The 17,000-nt window shown below is 47.8% G+C and overlaps 1 protein-coding gene and 1 pseudogene across 3 annotated transcripts in view; both read left to right on the top strand.

Moving 5' to 3' along the window:
• Positions 1–4,685, top strand: part of LOC141582578 (GTP-binding nuclear protein Ran-like) — a 32,072-nt pseudogene extending 27,387 nt beyond the window's left edge.
• The window catches only part of OSBP2 (oxysterol binding protein 2), a 197,735-nt gene that overhangs the window by 70,599 nt on the left and 110,136 nt on the right, over positions 1–17,000 (top strand). The gene's annotated exons all lie outside the window — the stretch shown is intronic.

The raw sequence follows: 17,000 nt of genomic DNA on the forward strand, positions 1-17,000 counted from the left end.
TTTAGAAATACCCAGTCTCCAAGGCAGGTGGATCGCAAGGTCAAGAGATCGAGACCATCCTGGTCAACATGGTGAAACCCTGTCTCTACTAAAAATACAAAAATTAACTGGGCATGGTGGCACGTGCCTGTAATCCCAGCTACTCGGGAGGCTGAGGCAGGAGAATTGCTTGAACCCAGGAGGCAGAGGTTGCGGTGAGCCGAGATCGCGCCATTGCACTCCAGCCTGGGTAACAAGGGCGAAACTCCTTCTCAAAAAACCAACCAACCAAACAAACAAACAAAAAAACCCAGAAATTACCCAGTTTCAGGTATGTCCTTATTAGCAGCATGAGAATAAACTAATACAGACAGGGGTCTGTTTTACTAATTCATTTTTTAAAAATTATTTTTTCATGGTTTTCTATCCAGGGTCAATTGGTGGCAGGGAAGAAAACCCCGGTGAGACTGGCTGAAGCACAAGTGGGGGCTACGCTCAGGGTGCAGGAAGTGGAGTCTCCGGGGGAGGGGTGCGTTTGCAGCTGCTCTCTCTGACAACCCCATTGCTGGTTCTCTCCTGGTGTCCCCTCTGTGTCCTTTCCCTCTGTAGCCTGGCTTCTTTGTTCCTCCATAATTTTGTTCTGCAGGTGGGTCTGGCCTGCCCTGGCCATGCCTGGTCTTGTGGCCATCTCTGGCTCTAGCTTCAAATTCTTGAATGAGAGGCTCTGGTGCAGCTCAGCGCAGGTTCCCTGCCCTGGCCCTCAGCATATCAGAGCAGGGCAAGGTCATGCCTGAGGAGCCACCAAAGTGTGTGTTACAAGGAAGCCTTAAATCCTGTCCCCATTGCTGGATCTTCCTGAGACTTGGTCTCTTCCAAGGAGCCTTCGGTGACCACCTCTAGTTCCCTCCCATCAGCAGGAGGGCAGGCGAAACCTGTTTGGGTTCCATGTGTGCCAAGCCTGCCCCTCACCTGTATCTAGCCCAGGCCAAGGAACCCCAGATGTTTGGTGTGCCCAGGGCCATAGCTCAGTAGGCTGCCTTAGTCCAGGTGAGAACAGAGAAGGGGACAGGGGGCCATCAGGCATCCGCAAGCTGGAGAACCAGGCCAGAGACAAGCCCTGGAGACAGGTTGTGGCTGACCTTGCAGGCTAGAGTTGGCGATTCACTGTGACCTCAGGCACTGGCCCCTGGAGAGCCTGGGATGGAGCCTGCAAGCTGGGACTCCCATAGGTAAGCTCTGGTTTTAGTGACTGAGGGGTGGCTTTCCTCCCTCGACAGCAGCCACCTTACATTTTTCTTTGGAAGACAGTCAGAATCACTTGAGTGCTCTGAAATGCGGTAGCCTCTCCTGAGGAATGAGAGTTTTCATTTTAATTAGACTCTTGAGTCTCAGTACCGTGCCCTCCGTGGAAGACCCACAGCCACAAATGAGCCCATCTTTCCTGATCTCTGTTAACAGAAGCAGGGAGGCCAGGCTGGCCCGCGGGAGGTCTTGTCATGAGTGAGGCAGTTTGGTGTCATGGAGAACTCGTGTACACAGAGATGCTTCGCTAGCTCAGCCAAGGGTGTCACCTTCAGGGCCTGGCCACAGAAGCCCTCAAGTCCTACCTGTCCTGGGAGCAGCCCTGCTGGCTCTGGGCAAGCCTGGGACTGGTTAAGCCTGGCTTTGAGGCCACGCTGAGGTCTGGGTGTCCCTCTCCTCAGCTGAGTGATGTCCTCTGTGGCCTCTGCACCTCAGCTGTTAGCTGGCATGAGCCCCATTTACTATGAGGTGTCACACATCACACAGGGAACAGCTACTGCTGTTAAATGGCTTTTTTTTTTTTTTTTTTTGAGACAGAGTCTCGCTCTGTTGCCCAGGCTGGAGTGCAGTGGCACAATCTCAGCTCACTGCAACCTCCACCTCCCAAGTTCAAGCAATTCTCCTGCCTCAGCCTCCTGAGTTGCTGGGATTACAGGCCACCTGCCACCCCACCTGGCTAATTTTTGTATTTGTGTTTTTATGTATTTATTTATTTTTGAGATGGAGTTTCTTATTGCCCAGGCTGGAGTGCAGTGGCATAATCTTGGCTGTTTTTATAGTATTTTATTATGGAAACTGCAACCTCCACCTCCTGGTTTCAAGTTATTCTCCTGCCTCAGCCTGCCAAGTAGCTGGGATTCAGGCATCCACCACCACATCCAGCTAATTTTGTGTGTGTGTGTGTGTGTGTGTGTGTGTGTGTGTGTGTGTGTGTATTTCACCATGTTGGCCAGGCTGGTCTTGAACTTCTGACCTTGAATGATTCGCCCACCTCAGCCTCCCAGAGTGAGCCACAATGCCCGGCCTGTTAAATGAATTTTTATCCAGGACACCTTCCTGACTCCCCAGCCCAGGTCTGCTTCCCATGTAGTGGAAAGCGTGCTATATGACTCCTTCATAGCACTTACTCCAGGTGCACTGACTGTTCACCTGTACACTTATTTGTTTAATAATTTATTATTAAACATTTGTTTAATGTTTGACTTCCCCGATAATCCATAGCAACAGAAGGGTGGGGATTGTGACAACTGGCTTGCCACTGAATGCCCAGCGCCTAGCACCTTGCTTGTCTCGGAGTAGACATGCTTGAATTATTTGTTGCAGGAATGGGGGAGGGAAGGAGGGAGAGAGAGATTCCATGAATGACTGAGCGGGAGAAGTGGGCGCTGGTGCTCTGGCCAGACACAGTGGTCCCTTTGGTCCACAGGCTCTGGGTGTAGAGCCTCTGGGCCACTTGGATAAGCAGTCTTGGGGTCCTCACAGAGCCAGCTTGGAAAAGCAAGTATTTCCGAAGGATGTCACTGAGTGTGGGAGGCCATGAGGGACTTCAAGGTGACTCCAGAGAGCTAAGCTAGAGAGGCACCCCGGCAAGGGCAGTGGAGTCCTTAGCAAGGGACAGTCAGTGGCAGTCACCATATTTAGCCCTCCAGCCACAGCCATTTGTGTGAAGTACAGTGGGGGCCGGGGATGCTTGGCTGTCGTGCTAACACAGGTGTCTGAGTTTTTACCTACAGAAGATCAACGCTTCATGGTCTTCATCTCCCAAGTGGAGGTCCAGTGTCATGGGTGGGCAGGACAGTCCTGAACACCCATGAGAGGTGGCTCATAAGAGAGAGAGGCTAAGGCTTGGATTCCCCAGTGGGGCTGGGTGCTTCCTTGGCTACTTAGCTGTGGTACCTGGGCAAGCCCACCAGCTCTTCCCAGCTCTAGCTGCCTTGTCTCTAAAATAGGGACAGTTCCAACCCTAGCCTACCTGACATCCGCTGTGAGGACAGATGAGTGTATGCTGGAAAGGGTTGCCTAGGATCACCATTGGGGTTGTTGTCATTTACAGGGGTAGCCAACAATAAAGCTGGGCCCTTCTCAGCTCCTCTGTGAGGCGATGTCCTTGTGAAGGGCATTGTCATTGGAGTGCATGCCCAGGCACCAAGCCAGCCAGGTGGTTTGTGTTAGGAACGTGCCCCTACCTAAGGCCCTTTAGTCAGAATGCTGGGAGCAAAAGGCATGTCCCTAAACATTTCTGCCTTTTAAGAAAACTGCTTTATGTTTTGTAAAAATATTCAATGGAAAAAGAAAAGCACAGACCATGCAAATCTCCTCAAATCTACTAACCCAGCAATAATGACTGTTAAACCTTTACTCAAAGTATTCCAGACAATCAAGATAAAGAATTTTATAGCAGTGGGAGGATCCAATATTTGGTTTTGTAGCTGACTCATTAAACTTGACAGTAGGTTGTAGACATTCCATGCCAATGAGTGTACATCTGTGGCACCACTTTTTATTAAAAAATCAATTTTATTGTGTATACTTAGGGCATTCAATAGATAATAAAATGGTTACCAAACAGTGAGGAACTATGTGAGATGATAGCAGCACTTTTTATAGTATTTTATTATGGAAAACGTCTAACACTTCTATGCAGGTAAATTCACACAAACATAGTCTCAGTTCTCATCACTTAGCTTTCAGTGATTTTCAATTGTGGCCAATCTTATTTCATCTGAGCCCTTACAATTTCCCCCTGCTAATTACTATTTTAATATTGTGGTAAATACATACGACATTGAATTTACCATTAAAGGCATTTAGTACATTCACAGTGTTGCACAGCCATCACCTCTCCCTAGCTCCAGAACATTTTCATCACTCCGAAGGAAACCCTGCACCCATTAAGCAGGGACTCCCCACTTTCTCTCTCTCAGCCCCTGGCAACCACTAATCTGCTTTCCCCACTATTATTTTACAGCAAACCCCATCTGCACACATGTCACTGTGTATCTCTAAAAAACAAGGAGTCTTTTAAAAACGTAAATTCGGCCAGGTGCAGTGTCTCATGTCTGTAATCTCGGCACTTTGGGAGGTCGAGGCAGGCGGATCACTTGAGGTCAGGAGTTCAAGACCAGCCTGACCAACATGGTGATACCCCATCTCTACTTAAAAAAAAAAAAAAAAAAAAAGTCAGCTGGTCCTGGTGGCAGGTGCCTGTAGTCCCAGCTACTTGGGAGGCTGAGGCAGGAGAATCCCTTGAACCTGGGCCAAGATTGCGCCACTACACTCCAGCCTGGGTGAAAGAGCGAGGCTCTGTCTCAAAAAACAAAAAATGAAATGAACAAACAAACAAAAAACCCCCCACAAATTCAAGACCACAATCCTACCTGAAATTACAATTCTTTTTTTTTTTTTTTTTTTTTTTTTTTAAGGCAGAGTCTCGCTCTTGTCGCCCAGGCTGGAGTACAGTGGCATGATCTCAGCTCACTGCAACCTCCCTCTACCTCCCGGGTTCAAGCAATTCTCCTGCCCCAGACTCCCAAATAGCTGGGATTGCAGGTACCCACCACCACACCTGGCTAATTTTTGTGCTTTTAGTAGAGACAGGGTTTCACCATGTTGACCACAGTGGTCTTGAACTCCTGATTTTAGGTGATCCGCCTGCCTCGGTCTCAAAGTGCTGGGATTACAGGTGTGAGCCACCGCACCTGGCCTGAAATCACAATTCTTTAGTATCATTATTCAAATGCCGCAGTATAAATGTCATTGTTTTAAATTGTTAATTTTTTGGGGAGCATATAGGTATATATGTTTATGGGATAGGTAAGATGTTTTTTGAGGGGAGGTTATTTTTTTTCTGAGACAGAGTCTTGCTCCATCGCCCAGGCTGGAGTGCAGTGGTGCCATCTCGGCTTATTGCAACTTGCAATAAGTGATTCTCATACCTCAGTGTCCTGAGTAGCTGAGACTACAGGCATGCACCACCACACCTGGCTAATTTTTGTATTTTTAATAGAGATGGGGTTTCGCCATGTTGGCCAGGCTGGTCTTGAACTCCTGGCCTCAAGTTATCTTCCCACTTCAGCCTCCCAAAGTGCTGGGATTACAGGTGTGAGCCACTATGCTCAGCCTCATTTTTCTTTGTCTTTTCTTTTTTTCTTTCTTTCTTGTTTGTTTTTTCTTTTCTTTTTTTCTTTCTTTCTTGTTTTTGTTTTGTTTTGTTTTGTTTTTTTCTTGAGACACGGTCTCACTCTGTCACCCAGACTGGAGTGCAGTGGTATGTTCTCAGCTTACTGCAACCTCCACCTCCTGTGCTCAAGCAATCCTTCCACCTCCGCCTCCCAAAGCTGGGACCACAGGTGCATGCCACCATGCCTGTCTAATTTTCATATTTTTAATAGAGATGGGATTTTACCATGTTGCCCAAGCTGGTCTCCAACTCCTGAGGTCAAGTGATCTGCCCACCTCTGTCTCCCAACATGCTGATATTATAAGCATGAGCTACTGCACCTGGCCTAATAAATGCCATTGTTAATGATCCATGATATTTTATTAAATAGATATAGCTCACTTTACTGAAACATTTTTGAAACTGTTTGCCAGTTGATTCCGTTGCATTCTAGTTGTTGGCAGTGTTTCTCTATCATCAGCAGAAGGTACTGGGACAAGCATTTCTGTGCTTAGATTTTTTTTCCTTCCCCCCCCCCTCACCCCACCACTGGTGTGGTTATTCCCTAAGGGAAAATTATTAGGAAATGGATGAGGGGGTCAAGTGCATGCTTCACATTTTGATACTGTTGCTGAGTTATCCTCCATCGATGTTGTTCCGGTTTACACTCCCCTTGGCAGAAAATGCATGGCTTATTTAAGGAAAGATACTTCCTGGAAATATTCATGTGTTAATTCTTTGACCTGCCTCAAGTAAAAGTACCACTACTGGCCAAGACCATGGGAACCCATCTCTTGCATCAGTGTGACCTGGATATGAGACATGAAGTTAAAGGCGCTTTAAGATTTGACTGCCCTACTGGATTTCAGGCATGCATAGGGCCTGTAGCTCTTTGTTTTGGCCAATTTCTCCAATTTGGAATGGCTGTATTTACCCAATGCCTGTACCCACATTGTGTCTAGAAAGGAACTAACTCGCTTTGGATTTTACAGGCTCATAAGCAGAAGGTATTTACCTTGTCTCAGATGAGACTTTGGACTGTGGACCTTTGAGTTAATCCTGAAATGAATTAAGACTCTGGGGGACTGTTAGGAAGGCGTGATTGGTTTTGAAATGTGAAGGCATGAGATTTGGGATGGGCTGGGGAGGAATGATAGGGTTTGGCTGTGGTTTGTGGGAGGGACCGGGTAGGAGGTGGTTGAATTATGGGGATGGGTCTTTCCCCTGCTGTTCTTGCGATAGTGAGTACGTCTCACAAGATCTGATGGTTTTTGAAAAGGGGAGTTTCCCTGCACAAGCTCTCTTCTCTTGTCTGCTGCTATGTGAAACATGCCTTTTACCTTCCGCCATGATTGTGAGGTCTCCCCAGCCATGTGGAGCGGTAAGTCCATTGAACCGCTTTCTTTAGTGAGTTGCCCAGTCTTGGATATATCTTTATCAGCAGTGTGAAAATGGACTAATACAATTATTCTTCTGTCTGTACAGAAATGCCCAGTTGCACTGGGCTGAGGGTCTCCCAGATGCAGTAGCAGCTCAAGGCAATCGCTTGATAACCAGATGCTGGAGAAAAATGCCATAGTGCTCACAGCAACAGCCCATGCAGCCCTTCCGCTAAGGGAGGGCAGGGAGCAGTCAGGGAGAGTGATGGTAGCAGCTGGGGAGAGCAGGTGGGCAGAAAGCCCTATTAGTGGAGCTTGGCTGGTTTACGCACGTGCTCATCAGTCTGGAAGCCCAGGAAGCTGTTGGGAGGAAATCGGTGCTCTGTCTTTTGGAGGAGAGGGAAGAAGAAGGAATTGGTGAGAAAAATGATCCTTCACTATTCACTTCAACTTGCTTTTCTGTGCTATTAAAAATGTTATAGTGATGTTAAAGGAGTTTACTTATTTATTTGAGACAGAATTTCACTCCATCACCCAGGCTGGAGTCTAGTGGCACAGTCTCGGATCACCGCAATTCCACCTTCCAGGTTCAAGAGATTCTCGTGCCTCAACCTCCTGAACAGCTGGGACTATAGGCATGTATCAGCATGCCCAGCTAATTGTTTTTTTTAGTAGAGATGGGGTTTCACCATGTTAGCCAGGCTGGCCTCAATCTCCTGAACTCAGTTAATCTGCCCACCTTGGCCTCCCAAAGTACTGGGATTACAGGTGTGAACCACCCAGCATTAACGGAGATTTAAAAGAAGAAATATAAACCTTGCCGTGATCCCAGTGATTGCTGTTTCTTCAGGACCTGCTCATCCTGCCTTCGTGCATGCGTGCACGCGCGCGCGCACACACACGTACTCCACTGACACCGTTGCGACCACCACTGCGTTCTCCTTTCCCTGGGCATTCCAGCATCAGTGTTCTGACTACTCTTCAGTTTTTGTTGTCACTTTCTGCTTTTGCTTCTGCTCTGTGGAGAGCTTGGCCCCAGTTTTCTTATCCTGCCATCCAGTAGTTGGGCACTTGGGCAGCCTGCAGGTACGGCCTGTTATAACACCCACCACCCACGCCCATGCTTGGAGCACCCTTCCTTTGGTAACACTGCCCTAGGGAAAATTCCATTGGCTGGTGGATGCAAGTGGTATTCTGGCTCTGGATTTCCCCTGTCCTCTAGCCCAGTTGTTTTTAAAAATAGAAGTGAGTGCCTAGGAAGGCACGAGATAACCACTACAGTATGAGAAGAAGACATTACAAGTTCTATTCAAACTGAGTTATGGCCGAGCATGGTGGCTCACACCTGTAATCCCAGCACTTTGGGAGGCCCAGCTGTGTGGGCGACTGAGGTCAGGCGTTCGAGAGCAGCCTGGCCAACATGGTGAAATCCTGTCTCTACTAAAGATAAAAAATCAGCCAGATGTGGTGGTAGGCACCTGTGATCCCAGCTACTTGGGAGTCTGAGGCTGGAGAATCGCTTGAACCTGGGAGGCAGAGGTTGCAATCAGCCGAGATTGTGCCACTGCACTCCAGCCTGGGCAACAGAGTGAGACTCCATCTCAAAAAAAAAGAAAACTGATTTAATTTTATCTTTTAAAATTTTAGTTTTTATATATGTTGTATAATATACATAAAGTGTAAGTCAAGTAGTGCAACATATGTGTCATCTAGAAACCATTATTCATATACTTAGGACTCATGTTTTTTGGATGGGGACATTTGCAAATGTCTCCAGAGGGTGATCCCAGGCAGCATGGTCACCTAGCACACTCCTGCCTCCACCACTTGGCCTCCCATCCCTTCCTGGGCTGCACTTGCCGCTGTGGGAGCCGGACAAAGTAACTCCAAGTGACAAGAACCCATATCTTGCCCTTCACTGAGAAAGCGCCAGAGAGAAAGGAAGTACTTTTTTTTGAAAGTATCCTCAGTTCCTTTCTAGAATGAAGTAGAAATAGAGCTGAGGGGACAAAGGAGGGTCCAGTCTCATGCTTGAGCTGTGCGGACCTGTAGGATCCCCAGCCCCTTTGGTGGCGGGGTGGTCTTTTCCCTGGTGATAGGTGGTCCTTGCTGCCCCCCCCCCCCCCGGCTCACCTGAGCGGCCCCTGCCCTTTGCACCTCTCTCCCCACACCCGTCTCCCCATGCCCATGACACAGAAGTCCAGCTGCTCCTCACTCCTCAGGCTCTCTCTTGCCCTTTGGCGTTCCTTTCCTCATGTTCTTCCTTTTAGATGCGCATTTTGTGCGTCCCAGTCAGATTCTCATTCTATATGAAGCGAAAACCTTTCATCTGTTTGTAGTCAATTCAAAGGCAAATCAAGATGCCAGAACTGAAGGATCATTCATGCTGAGTGTTCAGTCTTTGAGGGGCCCACAGCCCTGGGCCAGCAGAAAGCAGTGTTATTTAGCATTATTTGAAAACCACGAGTTGCCTGGTACCGTTTCCTGCAGCCCAGTGCTAACGCTTCTGCCGCGAATATGCCACAGTGATCCATTTCCTCTCAGAATGTGGCACAGTGAAGATCCAGCAGCATGTCCTGTGAAAAATTTCATCCAGCAGGGGCGCAGCTGCTGAGGAGCCAACCTCATCCGTGAGTTTTCCCCATCCCCTGCTGTGTGTGAAGAGCCCAGCACACAGGAGACGGGGTAAATGCCAGAGCACTGTGACGCTGGCATTTTCCACGTTGTTGCAATGCACCCAGGCCACTAAGACTTCACTGAACAAACTGTTTTTGATTTGTTTTTTTGTTTTTTGTTTTTTTTTTGAGATGGAGTCTCACTCTGTTGCCCAGGCTTGAGCACAGTGGTGCCATCTCAGCCCACTATGACCTCTACCTTCCTGGTTCAAGCAATTCTCATGCCACAGCCTCTCAAGTAGCTGGGATTACAGGCACCTGCCACTATGCCCGGCAAAAAAAAAATTCTGTATTTTTAGTAGAGATGGCGTTTCACGATGCTGGCCAGACTGGTCTCGAACTCCTGACCTCAGGTGATCCATCTGTCTCGGCCTCCCAAAGTTCTAGGATTACAGGCATAAGCCACTGCACCTGGCCTACAACTAAACTGTTTTAATTGAACCCCTTTGGCATTTGTGGATCTAAGGTCTGGCATTTCAAACAACTCAAAAGTAAAAGTCAGCCTCCAGTGGGCTGACCAGGGAGCTGGCTTTCAATAGGAGGTAGGAGGCCTTGAGGGGCCCACACAGAAGGTTCTCGGCCTCATGCACAATTTTTATTTTAATATTTAAAATGTTTTTGTTTTTTACATCCACTCATACACCTAGGAAGGAAGTATGGAAGTCGTGCTTCTCTTACAAGCAGCATCCCTGCTCCCCAACCTTCCTCTCTTTCCATCCTATTCCCCAAGGTAGCCATTCCTGACTTTAGTTAATGCCCTGGTTCATGCCACACACTGAGTCATTTGTCCTGTGGCTCAGGCCCCAGCCTGAGGTATGTGTGTGGAGAAACCCAGGAACACCTGCTTGAGTAGGTAATGTATATCTGGGACTACAAGTGTGCACCCCACTAATTTTTTGTTATTTTTAGTAGAGACAGTTTCACCATGTTGGATAGGCTGATCTTGAACTCCTGACCTCAAGTGATCCACCCATCTCAGCCTCCCAAAGTGCTAGGATTTCAGGTGTGAGCCACTGATCCCAGCCTCGGTTAGTATATTTTAAGTCAGTTAATATTTACGATAATTATTGACCGCACATCTCTCTGTGCCAGACAGTGCTAGGAAGTGAGGAGTCATGGAAAACAAAATCAATGACCCCTGCCGGAAGTACCACGGCCTATTGTGGGGAGACACACGAAACAATAAAAATCCTGATGCAGTGGGCCCGATGCTTCACCCTGGTGAAAGACACATGGAGAGGCACCCAGCCCAGTTTTGAGGGTCAGAGAAGGCTGCCTGGAGGTGGGATTATGTAAGCTGAGATCTAAAGGGTGAGGAAGAATTCACTTGTTGAAGATAGGAGGAGTACAATTTGAAAATAAGGCTCAGAGATTGGGGAGACCCTGGCTGTTAAGAGAGCTAAAGGCACCTCAGTGGTGGCAGGAGCAGAGGTGGCAGTGGGGTGGGATGGGGTTGCCCCAAGGTGAGGCTGGAGAGACTAACAGGGCAAAATGTTCATCAGGAAGGTCTTACCAGTCAGATTCTCCGTTGGTGTTCATTCATTCTCATGCTGCTAATAAAGACATACCCGAGACTGGGTAACTTATAAAGGAAAGGGGTTTAATAGACTCACAGTTCAGTGTGGCTAGGGAGGCCACAGGAAACTTACAGTCATGATGGAAGGGGAAGCAAGCACATTCTTCTTAACATGGCTGCAGGAATGAGAAGAATGAGAGCTAAGAGAAGGGGACAGCACCTTATAAAACGGCTCTTGTCAGAACTTACTATCGGCCGGGCGCGGTGGCTCAAGCCTGTAATCCCAGCACTTTGGGAGGCCGAGGTGGGTGGATCACGAGGTTGAGAGATAGAGACCATCCTGGTCAACATGGTGAAACCCCGTCTCTACTAAAAATACAAAAAACTAGCTGGGCATGGTGGCGCGTGCCTGTAATCCCAGCTACTTAGGGGGCTGAGGCAGGAGAATTGCCTGAGCCCTGGAGGCGGAGGTTGCGGTGAGCCGAGATCGCGCCATTGCACTCCAGCCTGGGTAACAAGAGCGAAACTCTGTCTCAAAAAAAAAAAAAAGAAAAGAAAAAAAAGAACTTACTATCGCAAGAATAGCATGGGGATGGGGACGGGGTGGACAGTGTGGGTCACACCTGTTATCCCAACACTTTGGGAGGCTGACGCAGGTGGATCATTTGGGGTCAGGAGTTCGAGACCAACATGGGCAACATAGTGAAACCCCATCTAAACTAAAAATACAAAAATTAGCCAGGCGTGGTGGTGCGTGCCTGTGATCCCAGCTACTCGGGAGGCTGAGGCATGAAAATCACTTGAACCCAGGAGGTGGAGGTTTCAGTGATCTGAGATCAAGCCACTGCACTCCAGCCTGGGCAACAGAATGATATTCTGTCTCAAAAAAAAAAAAAAAAAAGAATGGCATGGGGGAACTGCCCCTATGATTCACTTACCTTCTACCAGGTCCCTCCCACCATGGGGATTATGGAATTACAATTGAAGATGAGATTTGGGTTGGGACACAAGCTAAACCATACCACCACTGGCTCTTGAGTGTCAAAAGAACCTTGTAAGGTTGTTAGCTGGAGCCTGGTACCCTCAGAGCAAGGCAGGACAGTGGCTGAGGAGCCCGTGGGTCCTGGTGACAGATGGCAGTGTCGGAGGGTCTTGACAGTGGGGAAGGAAAGAGGCATGGAGATTGAGAGTGCTTCAGTGGGCAGAGCCAAGCACCATGTCTGGGCCTAACTGAACGGGACTGGGGTCTCAACCATGTCATTTACCAGCCATGTGACCTGGAACAAACAACCTCCCCCATCTTCACTTCCTTTATTTGAAAACTAGGGCTGTTGTGAGGATCTATGAAATGTCAGCACCATGCCTGGCCTATATGGTCTCAGTACAAGTGACAGCCATGGTGATGGTGGGGACAGTTTGATCAGCTGCAAAGTGTCTTCTCTGAGTAGGAAAGGGGTTTAATAGACTTTCCTACTCAGAGGATGGGAGTGCTACCATCTCCTTTTATATACAGTTTCTCCTAGTGCCATGTTAATTATTCTGCAATTGCTGCCAAAGCCCTGGACATAGAATCCTACCCAGTTCCCATGGAAGATTTTCCTCCAAGGGGAATCCAGCAGTAGAGAGCCCAGCCCTTTGCAATTTGGGGAGATTTCACTCAGAGCCCTCAATCAAACAGCCAGAATGAGCTCTGGGGTATCTGACAGACCAACCAAGGCCTCTCACATGATTTAATCTGACATATACAAAGAGGAGCATAAAGTGATTTTGCTGTGGCCCAGACATGCAAAGCCCCCACAACTACATGTCTCCTTTCAGGAACAATTAGATTATCACTGTAGTGCCAGCATAATGAGACTCTAATGCCAAGAACTGTGTTCGTTAATAAGTTGTACATGCTGACTTTTAAGTCAGGGCATCATTTATTTTATCTATTTATTTATTTAGATCTGGAGTCTCACTCTGTCACCCAGGCTGGAGTGCAGTGGCACCATCTTGACTCACTGTAATCTCCGCCTCCCCAGTTCAAGTGATTCTCCTGCCTCAGCCTCCTGAGTAGCTGGGATTGCAGGAGCCTGCCACCTCACCTGGCTAATTTTTGTATTTTTAGTAGAGATGGGGTTTCAGCATGTTAGCCAGACTGGTCTTGAACTCCTGACCTCAAGTGATCTGCCCATTTTGGCCTCCCAAAGTGCTGAGATTACAGGCGTGAGCCACCACGCCCGGCCAAACAATTTATTTTTAATAGCTTTGGACAAATCTCCATGTGGTGACATGAAAGGGCAAAAAAAAAAAAATTACTTGGCATTAGCACATTTATAGTATACCTGGAGAGTCGGTTGGCCACCTCAGAGACCATGTCCCTGCAGGAACAGATGAACAGGAAATGTTTGCTCCTGGTGCTGAGTGGTGGAAGTTTTGTTGCACCCTCTTGGAAGAACTTCAGTGCTCCAAGAAGGCTCTCTGAGGCTTCACTGTGTGATCTCTGAGATGCATCCTAGAGGTTGTAGGAGGGAGGCTTTAACCTTGACACGAGGGAGGGGGCCTGAATCTGGCAAGCAAGTAGGGGCCACATTCTCTGGGCATTCAGAAGCCAGGATTTCGTGAGCAATGAAATCCGCCTTCTTTTAGAAGTGGGCTCCAGTCTGCTTTCTCTCCACATGTGTACATTTTCCACCATTTCCAGGAGGCTGCAGCTAACACAAGTGAATGAGTGGTTTCCTCAGCATTAACCCCATCAACTCAGACACTTGCAAAAGAGAAGTTAACTTACAGAGCATATAAAAATCAGAAAAGATTGGAAGAACCTAAGGACAGCCCAGCACAGCTGTGTGCAGATCACCCCATGGAACAAGCATTTGTTTAGGCTGTCAGGGCTGCTGGAGGACCCTCAGGGGGAAGGAAATGGTTTAGCTGGAGACAGTTTGGGTGCACACTTTCCAGAAGGCAGCACCTGTGGCCCGAAGGTGGACAGACTTCAGTTCTAGCCCCAAGAGCACAGGCAGGGTGAAATGTTCTGTAGGAAGAAGGGTCTGCCCTTGAGGTTCTTTCTCGGTGACAGCTTTGCCTCTTCCACCAGTAAACACTTTGTTCCCATTTTAGGTCATAGTTTTTGTTTGTTTGTTTGTTTTTGAGACAGAGTGGAGTCTTGCTCTGTCACCAGGCTGGAGTGCAGTAGCGTGATCTCAGCTCACTGCAGCCTCCGCCTCCTGGGTTCAAGCAATTCTCCTGCCTTAGCCTCCCGAGTAGCTGGGACTACAGGCACGTGCCACCACTCCCAGCTAATTTTTGTATTTTTAGTAGAGATGGGATTTCACTATGTTGGCCAGGGTGGTCTCGATCGCTTGACCTCGTCATCTGCCCGCCTCAACTTCCCAAAGTGCTGGGATTACGAGTGTCAACAACCGTGCCCGGCCTTCATCATAGTTTAATTTTATTTTGTGTCATGTTCATAAGAGGAATGTGAATCTTGGTGAAAACATGTTGTCTCTTGTGTACCTCTCTATACGTACATGACAATGGCTATCATCTGAAAGAAGTGATGTGCAAGGGGAGAAGGTGACCCCATCTCCATGCTACAAGGTGACTAGGCCGAAGAAGGAGGATGCAGCCCCTGGGGTCAGCAGATGTGTTTTGCTGGAGTGGCCCATTGGGTGTGGGTGCCTTGGGCTGGAGGTGATGTGGATGACACCTAGGGCTTATTCTTTGTGCCCTCTCAAGCTTCACCCTTGGCCCTGGCCTGCAGGGATTCCTGGGTTCAGGAAAGACTTTGACTCTGCAGCCGCACGAAAATACATGGCACTGTTGCTGACCCACTTTTTAGGGGGAGACAGGGAGAGGGGAAAGCAGAAAAAAGATCTGAAGACTTGAAACTGCGTCAGCCAATTTGTAGAGGTTTTGGCCACTCTTCTAGTTTCCATGCACATGATCCGTGATGGATTTGGAGGAGCACAGGAAAGAGGACAAAGCCAGAGGCTCCTCATTAGTCTTGGGACTTTAAGGAGACTTCACTTTGGTGGCTGCATTTGGAGACACTGTGTGTGCACACGCACGTGTGTTTGCTCCAGGCAATTTCTACTGCTGCTTGCTCGTGTGTCTATAGCTCCCAGAAAGTTTTTCAGCAAGACTCTAAGCCGGATGCAAAAGCGACCCTGAAGAGATATGTCAAAATGCACTTAAAAAAAAAAAAAAAAAAAAAGAGGGAGCATACTTTATAGGTTAAAGGACATTTTTTTGAGATGCGGTAATTTGCTAAGAATCCACTGACAAATGTGGTTAAGGGTCATTTCAAGACCAGTAAGCTTTTGGATCAACAGTTTAAAAATCCTTTAAGGGATGTTTCTTCTCTGGTCTCTGTGTTTGCTTCATCGAATCACGTGGTTGCCCTGAAGGGGAAATAGGATTCATTTGTTGGTTTTTAAATTCCATTGCTTGGAAGGACTTTGACAGTCAAGGCCAATGTCATCCCTGTTTCAGACTTTTTCTTTTTCTTTCTTTTTTGAGACATAGTTGCTCTCTTGTCTCCCAGGCTAGAGTGCAATGGCACGATCTTGGCTTACTGCAACTTCTGCCTCCCGGGTTCAAGCGATTCTCCTGCCTCAGCATCCCAAGTAGCTGGGATTACAGGCGCCTGCCACCACACCTGGCTAATTTTGTATTTTTAGTAAAGACAGGATTTCACCATGTTGGCCAGGCTGGTCTTGAACTCCTGACCTCATGTGATCCTGTGATCCATCTGCCTTGGCCTCCCACAGTGCTGGGATTACAGGCGTGAGCCACCATGCCCAGCCAACACTTCTCTTTTTCAAGCTGCAGGAACTTACATATTGGGGCTTTTTTTTTTTTTTTTTTTTTTTTTTGAGGCAAAGTATGGGTCTGTCGTCCAGGCTGGAGTGCAGTGGTGTGATCTTGGCTCACTGCAGTCTTCACCTCCCAGGTTCATGCAATTTTCGAGCCTCAGCTTCCTGAGTAGCTGGGATTACAGTCCTGTGCCACCAAGCCTGGCTGCTTTTTGTATTTTTAGTAGAGACATCGTTTCATCATGTTGGCCAGGCTGGTCTCACACTCCTGACCTCAAGTGATCCACCCACCTCGGCCTCCCAAAGTGCTGGGATTACAGGTGTGAGCCACTGTGCCTGGCCCATATTGGGGAATTCTAAATACAATCAGTCCTATCTCTTTAATGTATCTGTGCCACAGCTTTGTGGAATACGTTGTCAGTCATAGTTTTGCTTTGTGGATAGAGAAAAATGAATTTTTCAATGGAAGAGGGCCTTAGCCAGGGAGAGCAGCAAGGCACGAAGGTCACCATCCTATCCCAGGGCCAGGCCCAGGCCAGTGGGGATTTCAGGAGCCTTTATAATAGATGGTTTGATTGAGAACCCACCTAGCCTCTTAGCCTGCCCTCACATCAATGGGTATATAGATTAGTATCACTCAATGGGTATGTAAATAAGTATTACCAAAATATGTAGAGTCAGAGAGATGTCAATTAAAAAATCATAATCAAAACAGGATAAACAGAGTATTTAGGAACTGCATACAGAAGTTTCAATCAGGCCAGGTGAGGTGGCTCATGCCTGTGATCCCAGCACTTTGGGAGGCTGGAGTGGGTAGATCACTTGAGGTCAGGAGTTCAAGACCAGCCTGACCAACATGGTGAAACCTCGTCTCTACTAAAAATATGAACAATTAGCCCGGTGTGGTTTCACATGCTGTAATCCCAGCTACACAGGAGGCTGGCGCAGGAAAACTGCTTGAACTTGGGAGGCGGAGGTTGCAGTGAACCCGGAGGTGGAGGTTATAGTGAGCCACAATCGCACCACTGCACTCTAGCCTGGCAACACAGCAAGACTCTGTCTCAAAAAAACAAACGGAAAAAGAAGTTTCAATCACTATGGTTTGCATAATAAGAATTAGTTTATGAATACAAGTATTTTTTCCATCCACCATCTGCAGTATTGTTTACAGAAGAAACTGAGATTATAAAC

Source organism: Saimiri boliviensis, chromosome 21, assembly GCF_048565385.1.
Source record: "Saimiri boliviensis isolate mSaiBol1 chromosome 21, mSaiBol1.pri, whole genome shotgun sequence".
NCBI classification, from domain to species: domain Eukaryota; kingdom Metazoa; phylum Chordata; class Mammalia; order Primates; family Cebidae; genus Saimiri; species Saimiri boliviensis.